The sequence below is a fragment of the Mus caroli genome, unplaced genomic scaffold, assembly GCF_900094665.2.
Source record: "Mus caroli unplaced genomic scaffold, CAROLI_EIJ_v1.1 scaffold_16918_1, whole genome shotgun sequence".
Classification (NCBI taxonomy): domain Eukaryota; kingdom Metazoa; phylum Chordata; class Mammalia; order Rodentia; family Muridae; genus Mus; species Mus caroli.
Genome location: NW_018390008.1, coordinates 11,535 through 24,479, shown reverse-complemented (window position 1 = coordinate 24,479; position 12,945 = coordinate 11,535). Strand labels below are relative to the sequence as shown.

General features: G+C 44.0%; 1 pseudogene; it reads right to left on the bottom strand.

Moving 5' to 3' along the window:
• Positions 1 to 8,036: 8,036 nt before the first annotated feature.
• Positions 8,037 to 9,796, bottom strand: LOC110288422 (annotated as a pseudogene).
• Between the last annotated feature and the right edge of the window lie 3,149 nt (positions 9,797 to 12,945).

Below are 12,945 nucleotides of genomic sequence, written 5' to 3'. Positions count from 1 at the left end.
CTTGTTTCCACTTGGTTGATTTTGCCCCTGAGTTTGATTATTTCCTGCTGTCTACTCCTCTTGGGTGAATTTGCTTCCTTTTTTCTAGAGCTTTTAGGCATGTTGTCAAGCTGCTATTGTGTGCTCTCTCTAGTTTCTTTTTGGAGGCACTCAGAGCTATTAGTTTCCCTCTTAGAAATGCTTTCATTGTGTCCCATAGGTTTGTTTATGTTTTGGCTTCATTTTCATTAAACTCTAAAAAGCCTTTAATTTCTTTCTTTATTCTTTCCTTGACCAAGGTATCATTTAGGAGAATGTTGTTCAGTTTCCTCGTGAATGTTGGCTTTCCATTATTTATGTTGTTATTGAAGATCAGCCTTAGTTCATGGTGGTCTGATAGGATGCATGGGACAATTTCAATAGTTTTGTGACCAAGTATATGGTCAATTTTGGAGAAGGTACCATGAGGTGCTGAGAAAAGGTATGTCCTTTTATTTTAGGATAAAATGTTCTGTAGATATCTGTTAAGTCCATTTTTTCATAACTTCTGTTAGTTTCACTGTGTCCCTGCTTAGTTTCTGTTTCCACGATCTTTCCATTGATGAAAGTGGTGTGTTGAAGTCTCTCACTATTATTGTGTGAGATGGAATGTGTGCTTTGAGCTTTACTAAAGTTTCTTTAATGAATGTGGCTGCCCTTGCATTTGGAGCATAGATATTCAGAATTGAGAGTTCCTCTTGGAAGATTTTATCTATGATGAGTATAAAGTGTCCTTCCTCATCTTTTTTGATAAGTTTGGGTTGGAAGTGGATTTTATTTGATTTTAGAATGGCTACTCCAGCTTGTTTCTTCAGACCATTTGCTTGGCAGATTGTTTTCCAGTCTTTCACTCTGAGGTTGTGTCTGTCTTTTTCCCTAAGTTGGGTTTCCTGTAAGCAGTAAAATGTCGGGTCCTGTTTGTGTAGCCAGCCTGTTAGTATATGCCATTTTTGGGGGAATTGAGTCCATCGATATTAAGAGATATTAAGAAAAAGTAATTGTTGCTTCTTAATATTTTTGTTGTTAGAGTTGGCATTCTGTTCTTGTGGCTGTCTTCTTTTTGGTTTGTTGAACTATTACATTCTTGCATTTTCTAGGGTGTGGTTTCTGTCCTTGTATTTTTTTTTTCTGTTATCCTTTGAAGGGCTGGATTCATGGAAAGATAATGTGTGAATTTGGTTTTGGCATGGAATACTTGGATTTCTCCATCTATGGTTATTGAGAGTTTGGCTGGGTATAGTAGACTGGGCTGGCATTTGTGTTCTCTTAGTGTGTATATAACATCTGTCTAGGATCTTCTGACTTTCATAGTCTCTGGTGAAAAGTCTGGTGTAATTCTGATAGGCTTCCCTGTATATGTTACTTGACCTTTTCCCCTTACTGCTTTTAATATTCTATCTTTCTTTAGTGCATTTGTTGTTCTGATTATTATGTGTCAGGCACAATTTCTTTTCTGGTCCAGTCTATTTGGAGTTCTGTAGGTTTCTTGTTTGTTCATTGGCATCTCTTTCTTTAGGTTTGGGAAGTTTTCTTCTATAATTTTGTTGAAGATACTTGCTGGCCCATTAAGTTGAAAATCTTCATCCTCATCTACTCCTTTTATCCATAGGTTTGGTCTTCTCATTGTGTCCTGGATTTTTTTTTGATATTTTGAGTTAGGATATTTTTGCATTTTGTATTTTCTTTGATTGTTGTGCAGATGTTGTCTATGAGATCTTCTGCACCTGAGATTCTCTCTTCCATCTCTTGTATTCTGTTGTTGATGCTCGCATCTATAGTTCCAGATTCCTTTCCTAGGTTTCCTGTCTCAAGAATTGCCTCACTTTGGGTTTTCTTTATTGTGTCTACTTCCCTTTTTATGTCTTGGATGGTTTTATTCAATTCCATCACCTGTTTGGTCTTGTTTTCCTGCAATTATTTAAGGGATTCTTGTGTTCCCTCTTTAAGGTCTTTTACCTGCTTAACAGTGCTCTCCTGTATTTCTTTGAGTTATTAAAGTCCTTCTTGATATCCTCTACAATCATCATGAGATATGCTTTTAAATCTGGGTCTATCTTTTCGTGTGTGTTGGGGTGCCCAGGACTGGATGGGGTGGGAATGCTGCATTCTGATGATGGTGAGTTGTCTTGGTTTCTGTTAATAAGATTCTTATGTTTGTCTTTCGCCCTCTGGTTATCTCTGGAGTTAGTTGTTATAGTTGTGTCTGGTTAGACCTTGTTCCTCAGGTGATTCTGTTAGCCTCTATCAGCAGACATGGGAGACTAGCTCTCTCCTGAGTTTCAGTGGTCAGAGTACTTTCTGCAGGCAAGTTCTCCTCTTGTAGGGAAGGTGACCAGATATCTGGTGTTCGAACCTGCCTCCTGGCAGAAGTTGTGATCCACTCACCAGAGGTCCTAAGATCCTGTGGAGTGTCCTGTGAGGAGCTTGGTGGTGTCCTCAGACTCCACGCCCAAGGTGCCTTGGTGCTGGCGCCAGCTGGAGGGGACTTGTACCCTGGTCAGGCTGGGTTTTCTGCTTCCCTAATTAATGCAGTCTCAGGTCCTGCATGATTGGATTGGAGCAGAAGTTGTGTTCCACTCACCAGAGGTCCTCAGGTCCCATGGAGAATCCTGTGGTGACCTTGAGGGGTGTCCGCAGACTCCGTGCCCAAGTTACTCAGGTACTGTCGTGGACCAGAGGGGACTTGTGACCCTCCGTTGTCAGTCTCTTAATCAAGATAATGGCCACAAATAAGGGGTCATCTTTGACTACATATAGTAAGTTCTATGACAGCATAAGTCTCAGACCCCACCTCAATCAAAAATAGACAAGTTTGTCATGCATGTTAAATATTGAAAGTAGCCACTGGTGAGTTCCTGAGTCCTGATAAATGGTGCCTCCCACTCATTATTAAATGGAGTGGGTTAAAATGGGGTTGGAAAAATGAGTAGATAACTTTAAAGATTTGCTGATATTGCAGGGGAACTGAGTTGAGTTCCCAGAGCACACTTGGTGGCTCATAACAGCCTATATCCTAGTTTTGGTGTTTTAATACCCTCTCCAGGCCTCTGGGCACTGCAAGTGCATAGTAGAAATAGGCACATATAGACACATACACATACATTTAAAAATACTAACATTTATTTATGTGTGTTTTTGGAGACAGAACAACTTGCAAAAGTTAGTTTTCTCTTTTCATCATGTTGATTCTTGGGATAAAACTCAGGTTGTCAGGATTGGCAACCGTTTCACATGCCCAAGTATACTTATAATCCAAGAAAATAATTTGGGTGAAGTGCTGAGCAAGGTGGTGCATGTCTTTAGTGCCACCTCTAAGAAAGCAGAGGCAGGAAGATTGCTTCAAATTTAAGGTCACTTATACCTAGTACATTCTGGGCCAGGTATTCCTGTGTAACAAGACTCAGTTTCAAAAAATAAAAACAAAGAATTTGGTTGGAGAAGATTGGGTGAGCAGCCCAGGAGGCTGATGGTGAAATGACTCTGGTGAGGAAGTTCTCCAAATAATAGCTATGATTTATCCAACGTGGAATTTTCAGCACATGGATTAAGTGCAAAAGACCCAGGAGTGACTTATAGGGATGGAGTATCATTGAAGACAGACAGGAGGGAATGGAGGGTTGGGAATTCTGGCTGAGTGAGGTTGGCAATCTTTACATAAGTACATTACAAGGTACACGCACAAACAAGAGCAAAAGGCAGAATGTTGTTTAAAAGAGCCAGATCTAACAATGAGCTACAAGGCAGAGTGGTGAGAATGGGCTTAGCAATTGGTACAGTCTTGAGGGGGATTGTTCCTCCTGTAAAGTGTTTCCCAGACAAGCTAGTCTCTAGAACCCATATAAAAGCCAGCTGTGGTGGTGCACTTACCTGCAGTCCTAGCACTAGGGATGTGGAGACCAGAAGATGCTGGAGTTTGTAGGTTAGCCAGCCTGCCTAGCCTATTGGCAAGCCCTGGATTTGGTGAGTTTGTCTCAAAGTGAAGAGTGATGGGGAAAAGGCACCCAATGCTGGCCTCTGTTTGTGCTTGTTCTCCCTCTCCCCTTTTTCCTCTCCCGCCTTCTCTCTCTTTCCCTCTCCCTCTCCTTCCTTCTCTCCTTCTCTTTCCCTTTTCTCTCCCTTTTCCTCCCTTCTTCCCCCTCCAACTCCTTACCCCTACACATGTGCCCCCTTCTCTCCTCATTCCCCCTTCCTTGCATACCCTTTTCCTTGACTAGAATGGGTGAGACTTTGCCTTACCCTTGTCCTTGCCATTGCCCATCACTGTGCCTCAAATCTGGGGGCAAGGCCCAAGACAGAGTAGATCCCAGTGCATTTAGGACCTACTATTATATGTGTGGATTCTGTGGCTTACATGAATATGTGTGCCTGTATATATGAAGGCCAAAGGGTTAACCTGAGAGGTCTCAGAGTAGCTATCCATCTTGGACTTTGCATGGTGGGTTTGTTTTTTGTTTTGACTAAGACAGGATCTCACTGTATAGTCCTGGCTGTGCTGGCATCAGGCTAGCCTCAGACTCGTAGAGATCTACCTGAGGTATTAAGCCTGTGTGCAACAACACCTGGCCCATCTTAGGTTTTTTTTTAAATTTTCTTTTTTAATTAGAATGTTATCATGCAAAAGAATGGCTTTCTTATGAAGAATTCATTGTTTTCTCTCATATTCTTAGCTCATATACAACCCCACCATTGTCTTCCTTCCCAAACAGTCCCTCACTGTTCTTTTTTACATTAATTTACTTATTTTTATTAGATATTTTCTTTATATACATTTCAAATGCTATCCTGAAAGTTCCCTATACCCTCCCCCCTGCCCTGCTCTCCTATCCTACTCCTTCTTGGCCCTGGCATTTCGTGTAACCTGAGAGGTCTTAGAGTAGCTATCCATCTTGGACTTTGCATGGTGGGTTTGTTTTTTGTTTTGTCTAAGACAGGATCTCACTGTATAGTCCTGGCTGCCCTGGCATCAGGCTAGCCTCAGACTCGCATATAAAGTTTGCAAATACCAAAATAATGTGCTTACTCTTTGAAACTTTTATACATCCATATAACATCTTTTGATGATATACACCTGCCACTACTTCCACAAGATCTTCTCATGGTACTCCAATATGTCTTTCTCCCAACTTTATTATTTTTTAAATTAGTTTAGTAACCCACTGCCTCCAACTATTGAAGTTCATAGGCACAGGGGTGTGGTGTCATTCACTGGAGCATGAGAAACCTACCAGNTCTTCAAAGAAATGAAAGTGATTCTCCTTCTTCCATTAGGGCTGGGGCCTTGGAAGTCCCTTCCCTAGACTTTTTAATCTATGGGGGTGGAGTGATGTACTATGTTCATTGAGAGTTCTCAAAAAGGGTTGTAGTCTTGATATGGCTTCCAGGACAGTAGGTCCTAGCATGAAATCTCTTTCTTCCCAGCCTGTGGAAGCAGGAGTACTATGCCCGAGTGAGAAGACAGCTGGAGGAAGTGCAGTTTGTCAAGCCCCACGTGGTGATTGATGGTGATTGGTATGCTATTGATGAAGATGACCGAAACTGGTGGAAAAACTGAAGACATGAGGTCCCTCTCCTTCATGTCCTAGGACTGCAGTATCTGTGAAATGTTTGTCTCACATTGGAGGATGTATCAAGAATGAAATAAACACAGCATTTAGAAAAGCATCGGGGTCATATCAATCTGTGTGGGTGTGGTGTAAGGGCAGAGATGAGATGGGGTGCAGTGACTCAGTTGGTAAAGGGCTTATCATGGAAGCATGAGCATCTGAACTTGATACACACAACCCATATAAAAAGCCAGGTGTNGGTATATGCTTGTAATCCCAGTGCTGGGAGATTGAGAAAGAAAATATTCTCATAGAATCAACTAAAGGGAGAAATAGTTCCATGTGCACATTCACACAGAAGCATGGAGACCCACACACATGTATACATGTGTCTAAAAATATGCATATACACACATAGACACTACACATGAAAAATGAACTCTTTACCCCTCTGGACTGTCTCCTTGCTGTGCTCCTGTGATGCANGCATGTACAGACCTTCATGACACCTAAGATGTGGGTAGCTTCTGCCCATCTTACAAGGATTTTGAGGCATGGGGTGCCTGAGCATTCCCATAGAGTAGATGGAAAAGCCATCACCATTAAAAAACAGGAAATCTACTCTGGATACCATTGTTATGCCTGGAGCACCAGGAAAACATTCAGCCATTCCCATGGGACTCAGACTGATTTTTTTTTTTGAACCTCATAATGCAAATAGCATTTCTGAAGCCAGATAATGTTCTAGGCGTGTTACTTGTGGAAGCACAAAAGTTTCCCGGTGTAGAGGAACACATCTTTATTCCAAGCACTTGGGAGGCAGTACAACTTGGTGGCACATAAAGTGGGTTCCAGGACAGGAGAGCCTGCATAATGAGACCCTGTTTTGAAAAGAAGAGGGCCTTAAAGTCAGGTGACTGGCCTGACTCCCCCACAAGTCTCACAGTGAGAATGAAAAGCTTGTTTCTGGGAGCGGAACATGCATGTACATGTTCCTTTCATGGGGATGGGTTCCTGCAGTGGCATTGGTAAGCAGAAGAGAGTCAGAAACGAATAAGAACTGAACCACTTAAATCCACACAGATGTTTGGGGGCTATTAAAAAGAACTGATGAGAGCAGAGCTTGTGGCTTAGTTGGTAGAGTACATGCCTAGCATGTGGAAAGATGTGGATATTATCCCTAACATCACTTAAAACCCAGCCTAGTGGCAAATTTTGTGATCCCAGCACTCAGCAGGGGGAGGCAGGATGATCAGAAGTTCAAGGTTACCCACTGCTATGTAGCAAGTTTGAGGGCTAGAGTGGGGAAAGGAAAAGGAGAGGGGAGAAGGGGGATAAGAGGAACAGAGATTAAGAGATGCGTACCCTCTAGACAATAACATATAAATGCAGTTTATGGAAACTTAGATGATAAAGAGAAGGTAAATGGAGACTGAGGATGTGGCTCAGAGGTAGTGTGCTTGCCTCAGGTCCTGGGTTGGATCCCCAGTAATGGAGACATACAGTTCATATGTGGATGCCAGGTAACAGATGGTGGGTGCTACTAGATGACAAGGTGTGCTATTTCTATGTCCTCCATAAGCCATCACTTTTCCAGCAGGAACAAACAACCTTCTCAACAGTGACCTTTTACCAGGTCAGCAAGGGACTCCTTGGTAAACATGTCTCTTTCTGGAATTGGTTTGGGACACCCTGGGCCCAACATGCTCACCCCTCATCTGGCGTTTGTCACTTGTGTGCACCAAAGTGAACACGGCTCCATTTAACCATTCTTTCTTCTCCATCCCAAACTCAAGAAACAGGCAGTGCTGGGACAACTGAATAATGTTATTTATTGCCCAACATCCCTTCTTCCACTGCCAGGACAGGGAAAAAAGCACCCATCCTCCCAATAAGACCATGCTAGGAAGAGGAGGCTACTTCACGCCTCTGCTACTGCAAATCCAGGAGAAAGAGCAAAGGCTTCGGCTAGAAAATTAATAAGGACCTATGGGGCAGAAAGATATATTAAATGAGAGGGGTCAAAACGGTATGATTAAAAGAAAATTCTAGAAGGGAAGGAAGACCCTCTCAATGTATAAAGCCAGGATCCCTCCATTCCTTAGGACACAGCAGCCTGAGACCTGTAGTAGGGGTGGACTTTCCCTTAAGCATCTAGTGCCAATTGATCNTGCAGTTCTCTCAGTCTCTGGCTCTCAGACTAGGAACCTACAAAAGGCAGCTCCCCCAGGCAGTAGGGCAGTCCTGTGGGTCCCCTTACACCCAGAACAGTATGAATGAAGGAAAGAGAGACAATACCACTGCTCCTTTCAGTCTGGTTCTTTCTGGGCCTCCCTTGTGGTCTTGCTGACTGGTAGTCTCCTGAAAACCCGAGGAGTCCTGTCTATCCTCCTCCCTGGATATCTCCATCCCTAACAGGTCTCCCCACCCTGACTCTCTGCACACAGCACACCAGCCACCTGGTCCTCTGTCTACCATTGCTGCAAACTGAAGGCAATTCAACTGCATGAATCCTCTTGTGTCTCTGCAGCATGGTACAGGAATCCTTCACCACATTCCATAAAGATGCCTGCAAGTTCCTCAGCACCCATTAACTCTACCCTGTCCTCGTGCTGAATAAGCTGGGCCAGGAGCCCAGCCCTGTACCCAAAGCCCTTCCTGCACTCCATGCACATGTATGGCTTAGGTGCCAGCGCCCTGCACATTTGTGTCCCTGTTGCCCACGTCCCCACCCTGGCCAGAGCGCTGCAGCACCATCCCCACCAAGATGATGTCCTCGCCATTGCCTACTTGGGATCGTAATTTTACCTTCTGCTGCTGTGGCCTTATCAGGTGCTCTGGCACTTTGCACGCTGGCCTCCAGCATCTTAGCTGCTACACCTGGCCCTGACAGCTCTGGGTGTAACCGCAGGTGGGGTGCCATGTGGGGTGCCATGTGGGGAATTGCAGGCTGGTCTCCAGTCAAGCTGAGGTCTGAACCCCAATGGTCATAATTCACCTACATGACATGGTAGGCATTCCCTCATGCTCCTGGAACTCTGGCCCCTGCCTAAGGTACAACCTCCCACAGCCCCCACAAGAGAAGCATGGTCAGTAGTCATGTAAGCAATGGCCCAAGCTTTTGACCTTCAGGCTAAACTTCTCCCTAGTTACCTAGCAACAGTAAAGACCATAAAGGGAGCTGTTAGGCTTCCACCTCACTCTCTTGCTCTTAGTCTTTTGTCCCTTTACCTCTCACTTCTCTCACTTCTCTCTCTCTTTCCCTTCCTCTTTGTCTCCTCCTCCTCCTTCTCCCCCCTTCTCTCCCCTTCTTCTCTCCCCTCTCACCTTCTCTCTTTCCCCTGCATTTCTACAATAAAGCTCTTAAACCATAGAGAGTCTGCTCCATCAAGATCTGCTGCGCCACTCTGGTCAGTGTTGGGAAACTCCTTCCCTCATCCCTCTCACCTACAACCCCAGGGCTTTAGCAAGGTAGCTCTGGGTCCCGGTCAGGGGCTGCCCCTTTTCCACCTCCTGCCGAGTATGGTCAACCTTAGATACTCACCCAGGGTCTAGTGGAAAGTGCAGGCATCTCTGCCTGCGTCCGCCTGTCCAGAGCACAGGAACTCTGGCCGGACTTGGGCCCCCTTTCTGCCCTCACTTCTCCCCAGTCCCCCCCCCTCTTTATTTTGTTCCTACAGTGCCAGGCTCTTGGGCTGGCTGAAGTCATAGCTGCAACTCAGGCACATGAAGAGCTTTAGACCACCATGGAAGTGATGGTGCTTGGCNAGGCTGTTGCTCTGTGTGAAGCTGAGACCTCAGTTGGGTTAAGTATAAGGCTTCTTGCCCTCATGGATGTACTGGTGCTGTGCGAGTTTGGAGCTCCAGCTAAAGCACTTGCAGCACTCTGAACAGGCAAATGACTTCTTGCCTGTGTGGATGCTCCTGTGCTGCACCAGGTGCGAACTCTGCAAGATGGTCTTGATGCAGTTGGTAAAGGAGTTGGGTCACTTGTCTGTGTGCATGCATTGTTGCCGTAACCTGTGAATCTGAGCCTTTTCCCACAGTCAGTGCAAATGTAGGGTGCTGGTGGCTATGATTGGGGCAGGGGCCAAGGAAGATGTGCAGACTGGGCTGGGGACAGCTTGATGGGGGGAGCAGTTGGAAACATTGTCATCATCCATGATGAGGATGTCCACTGCAAAGCAAGAGGGAAGGAGGAGGCAAGTNAGAGGTGGCAAACCCACAAGGAACATCCATGCACAGGCTGCCAATGGATTCCAGCTTAGTGAGTGGCCCAGGGAAGCTCATCCTTTCAGAGTTCCTCCAACCTGGGGACTGCTGGGTTGTACCAATGCATACCTAGTACACCTTATCCCATGGAACACGGACCACTCAGGCATTTCAAGTATTTCTGTGTTCTTAACCCATTCCCCTAATATTTGTTCTCCTTCTGAGTGGGTGTTGTCTCTGCCAGCCTTTCTCTGGACCGACAGACCAATGCCTAAGTCTACCAGGCCCTCATGAAGGCCTACTGACCAAAGATATAGATGGCCAAAGTTAGGGGTGCAAGGAGAAGCACAACACAAATGGCACCTGAAACCCAATCAGGATGGGAGGGCCAGGCCTGCAGGCTAGGAAGTAATGGTTTCACATTTGGATAATTGTGACTGCAGGGTGGGAAATAGAAAAGGAGAAACAAGTTGGACAAAGAGGGTAGGATATTAGCTTGGGAGGTGTGCTAGCACCTCTATCAGGGCATTTGAAGCCCAACCACATAGTTAATATTACAAACTAAGGTGGACTGTCCCCCCCCGCCCCCATCACCACCATGGAAAACTACAGTATAGAAGTATTTGTCTGGACATCTGGAGACTGAACAAAGAGTAGTTAGAGGATTTTTGTGGGTAAGTTTGTGTCCACCAAGGACAACCTGTCCTGGTTACTGCAGGTGTCTGTTTCAGGTTTCACATTTCCTATTGATAAGAGNCTTATCTGTGGTCACCCTTATAAGTTCTTAGGTGTTTCCTTTGTCCTGGTTTCATCCAAAGATTCCCCTCCTCACCAGTCCCAATTCTCTCTGCTTCTCTCCTCCCCAAACTTGGTTACTTATGCTCCCCTCCCACACTCTCTCCCACACAGTTCCCCCTCTCCATTAACTTCCAATATCTATTTTACTTTTCTTCCTCAATGAGTTTCAAACATCTTCCCTTAGGTCTTCCTTGTTACTCAGCTTCTTTCAGTCTGTGGATTGTAGCATGGACATTATCTACTTTATGGCTTCTATGTACTTATGAGAAAAAAAAAAACCAAACACCATGTGTGTCCTTGGGGCTTGGGTTACATCAATCAGGATACTTTCTATTTCCATTCATTTTCCAGCAAAATCCATGGATTTAATGGGTGAATAATGTTCTGAGTATGAATGTACCACATTTTATTTATCCATTCTTCTGTTCAGGACACCTGTTTAGTTTAAGATTCTGGCTTTTATGAATAGGGTGCAGTGAACATAGCTGAGTGAGCATCATACTGGTAGGACTGAGAGTCCTTTGTGAATACAACCAGGTGGAAGTGGGCTTTCAGGTAGATTGCTTTCAATTTTTCTGAGGAACTTTGCTAATGATATTCACAGTTACCCAAGTTTTCTCACCCTCTAGCAGGAAAGGAGTGTTCTNTTTGCTCCTGAACCTCACAGCACAAGCTGTTCCTTGAGCTTCTTAATGTAAGCCATTATGACAAGCAGAGTATAGAATCTCAGAGTCATTTTGACTTGTATTTTCTTGATGACTAAGGATGTTGAACCCCTTAAGTGCTTTTTGGTCATTAGAGATTCCTCTGTTGAGAAATCTTTTTGTTTGTTTGTTTGGTTTTTTGGTATCTATTTTCTTAAATTATTTTATTTTCATTTATGTACTTNCTTTACATCCTGATCATTGTCCTGCCTCCCAGTTACCTCTCTTCAGTCTCTCCCTACCCCTCCTACTAATGCAGCCCATCTAGAACAATGTATTCTATAGACAGGCAACATCTTTACAGATAGCCTCTGCTTTGGTTCAGGACCCAAGTGAAGACCAAGCTGCATATATGCTACATATATGCCATGATACTAGGTCATCCCATGAAGAAATACTCTTTTTTTTTTTTGGTGGCTCAGCATCTGAGAGCACCTAAGTGTCCAGGTTAATTGATTCAGTTGGTCTTCCTGTGGATTTCCTATTCATTCTGGGTCCCTCAATCTCTTGTCAACTCCTCCATAAGCTCCCCAAGNCTCATCCAATGTTTGACTCCAGTTTTCTGATTCTGTTTCAATTACCTGCAGGTGGAGTCTTTCAGAATACAGTTATGCAAGACTGCGTTCTACAAGCCTAACAGAGTGTCATTGATAGTGTCAGGGGTTGGTGCTTGCCCATGGGATAGATCTCAAGTTGGGCCAGTTGTTGGTTGGCCTTTCCCTCAACCACTGTTCCAACATTGTCTGTGCATTTCTTGTAGAGAGGGTAAATTTTTGTCAAAATTTTGGGGGTGGGTTGATGTCCTTATCCCTTCCCTAGGAAAGATAATTATCTTTCTGTTTCCGGAAAATCTCACACAGTTGTTATTTCTTGTGCTACTATTTACCTCCTGATTTTGTACATTATTCTTTACAGCTGAATGCTATTCTGATCTGTAAGTGCCCCACATTTCATTGATCATCAGTTGATAAGCACCCGGGTTATTTTTACTTCTTGTCTATTCTAACTAGAGTTGCAATAAATATTGATGGTTATATTTATCTCTTAATGACTTGTTCTATCCATCGCCTGTTCTCTGTGATCAGAACTGCTTCTTAGATAGCAGATTTTCTAGAAATCAGCAGCAGCTAGTAGGCTTTGCATGTACCCAAGGCTCTATAGTTTGGTTTATCAGAAAACAAGCCACAATCTACCTCCAGACAAAACCATACTGCCATAACCATAGGATTCATGAGGGAAACCTTGGTGTCAGGGGGTAATTTGACATATTAAACATTCTTGTGCAACATGAGGGAATAGGTGGAGTGAAATAACTCCATAGCAAACACTACACTCTAGATCAGGTGTTGATAATAGTTATGAAATTACTTGTTGTCAGGGGGATTTTAGAAGAGTGCCACAGTGCTGTAGAATGTACCTGATGAAAATGCAATAAACAAATACATTTATTCACCCTGGAGTACATTCTTCAATTTCTGACTGCAACAGAGTACAGAACTTTCAAAAGTTCTCCCCTAGGAAACTTGGAAAACTTTTCCTATCTTCTGCTCAGCTACTNATTAGTATCTAGCCAACTGGCAAATATCATCATTAACCATTAGAAGGTGAAAGTGATGAATTGTCTTGGGGATAAATGTTTATCCCTTCATCTTAGGTATCCCAAAGTCTCC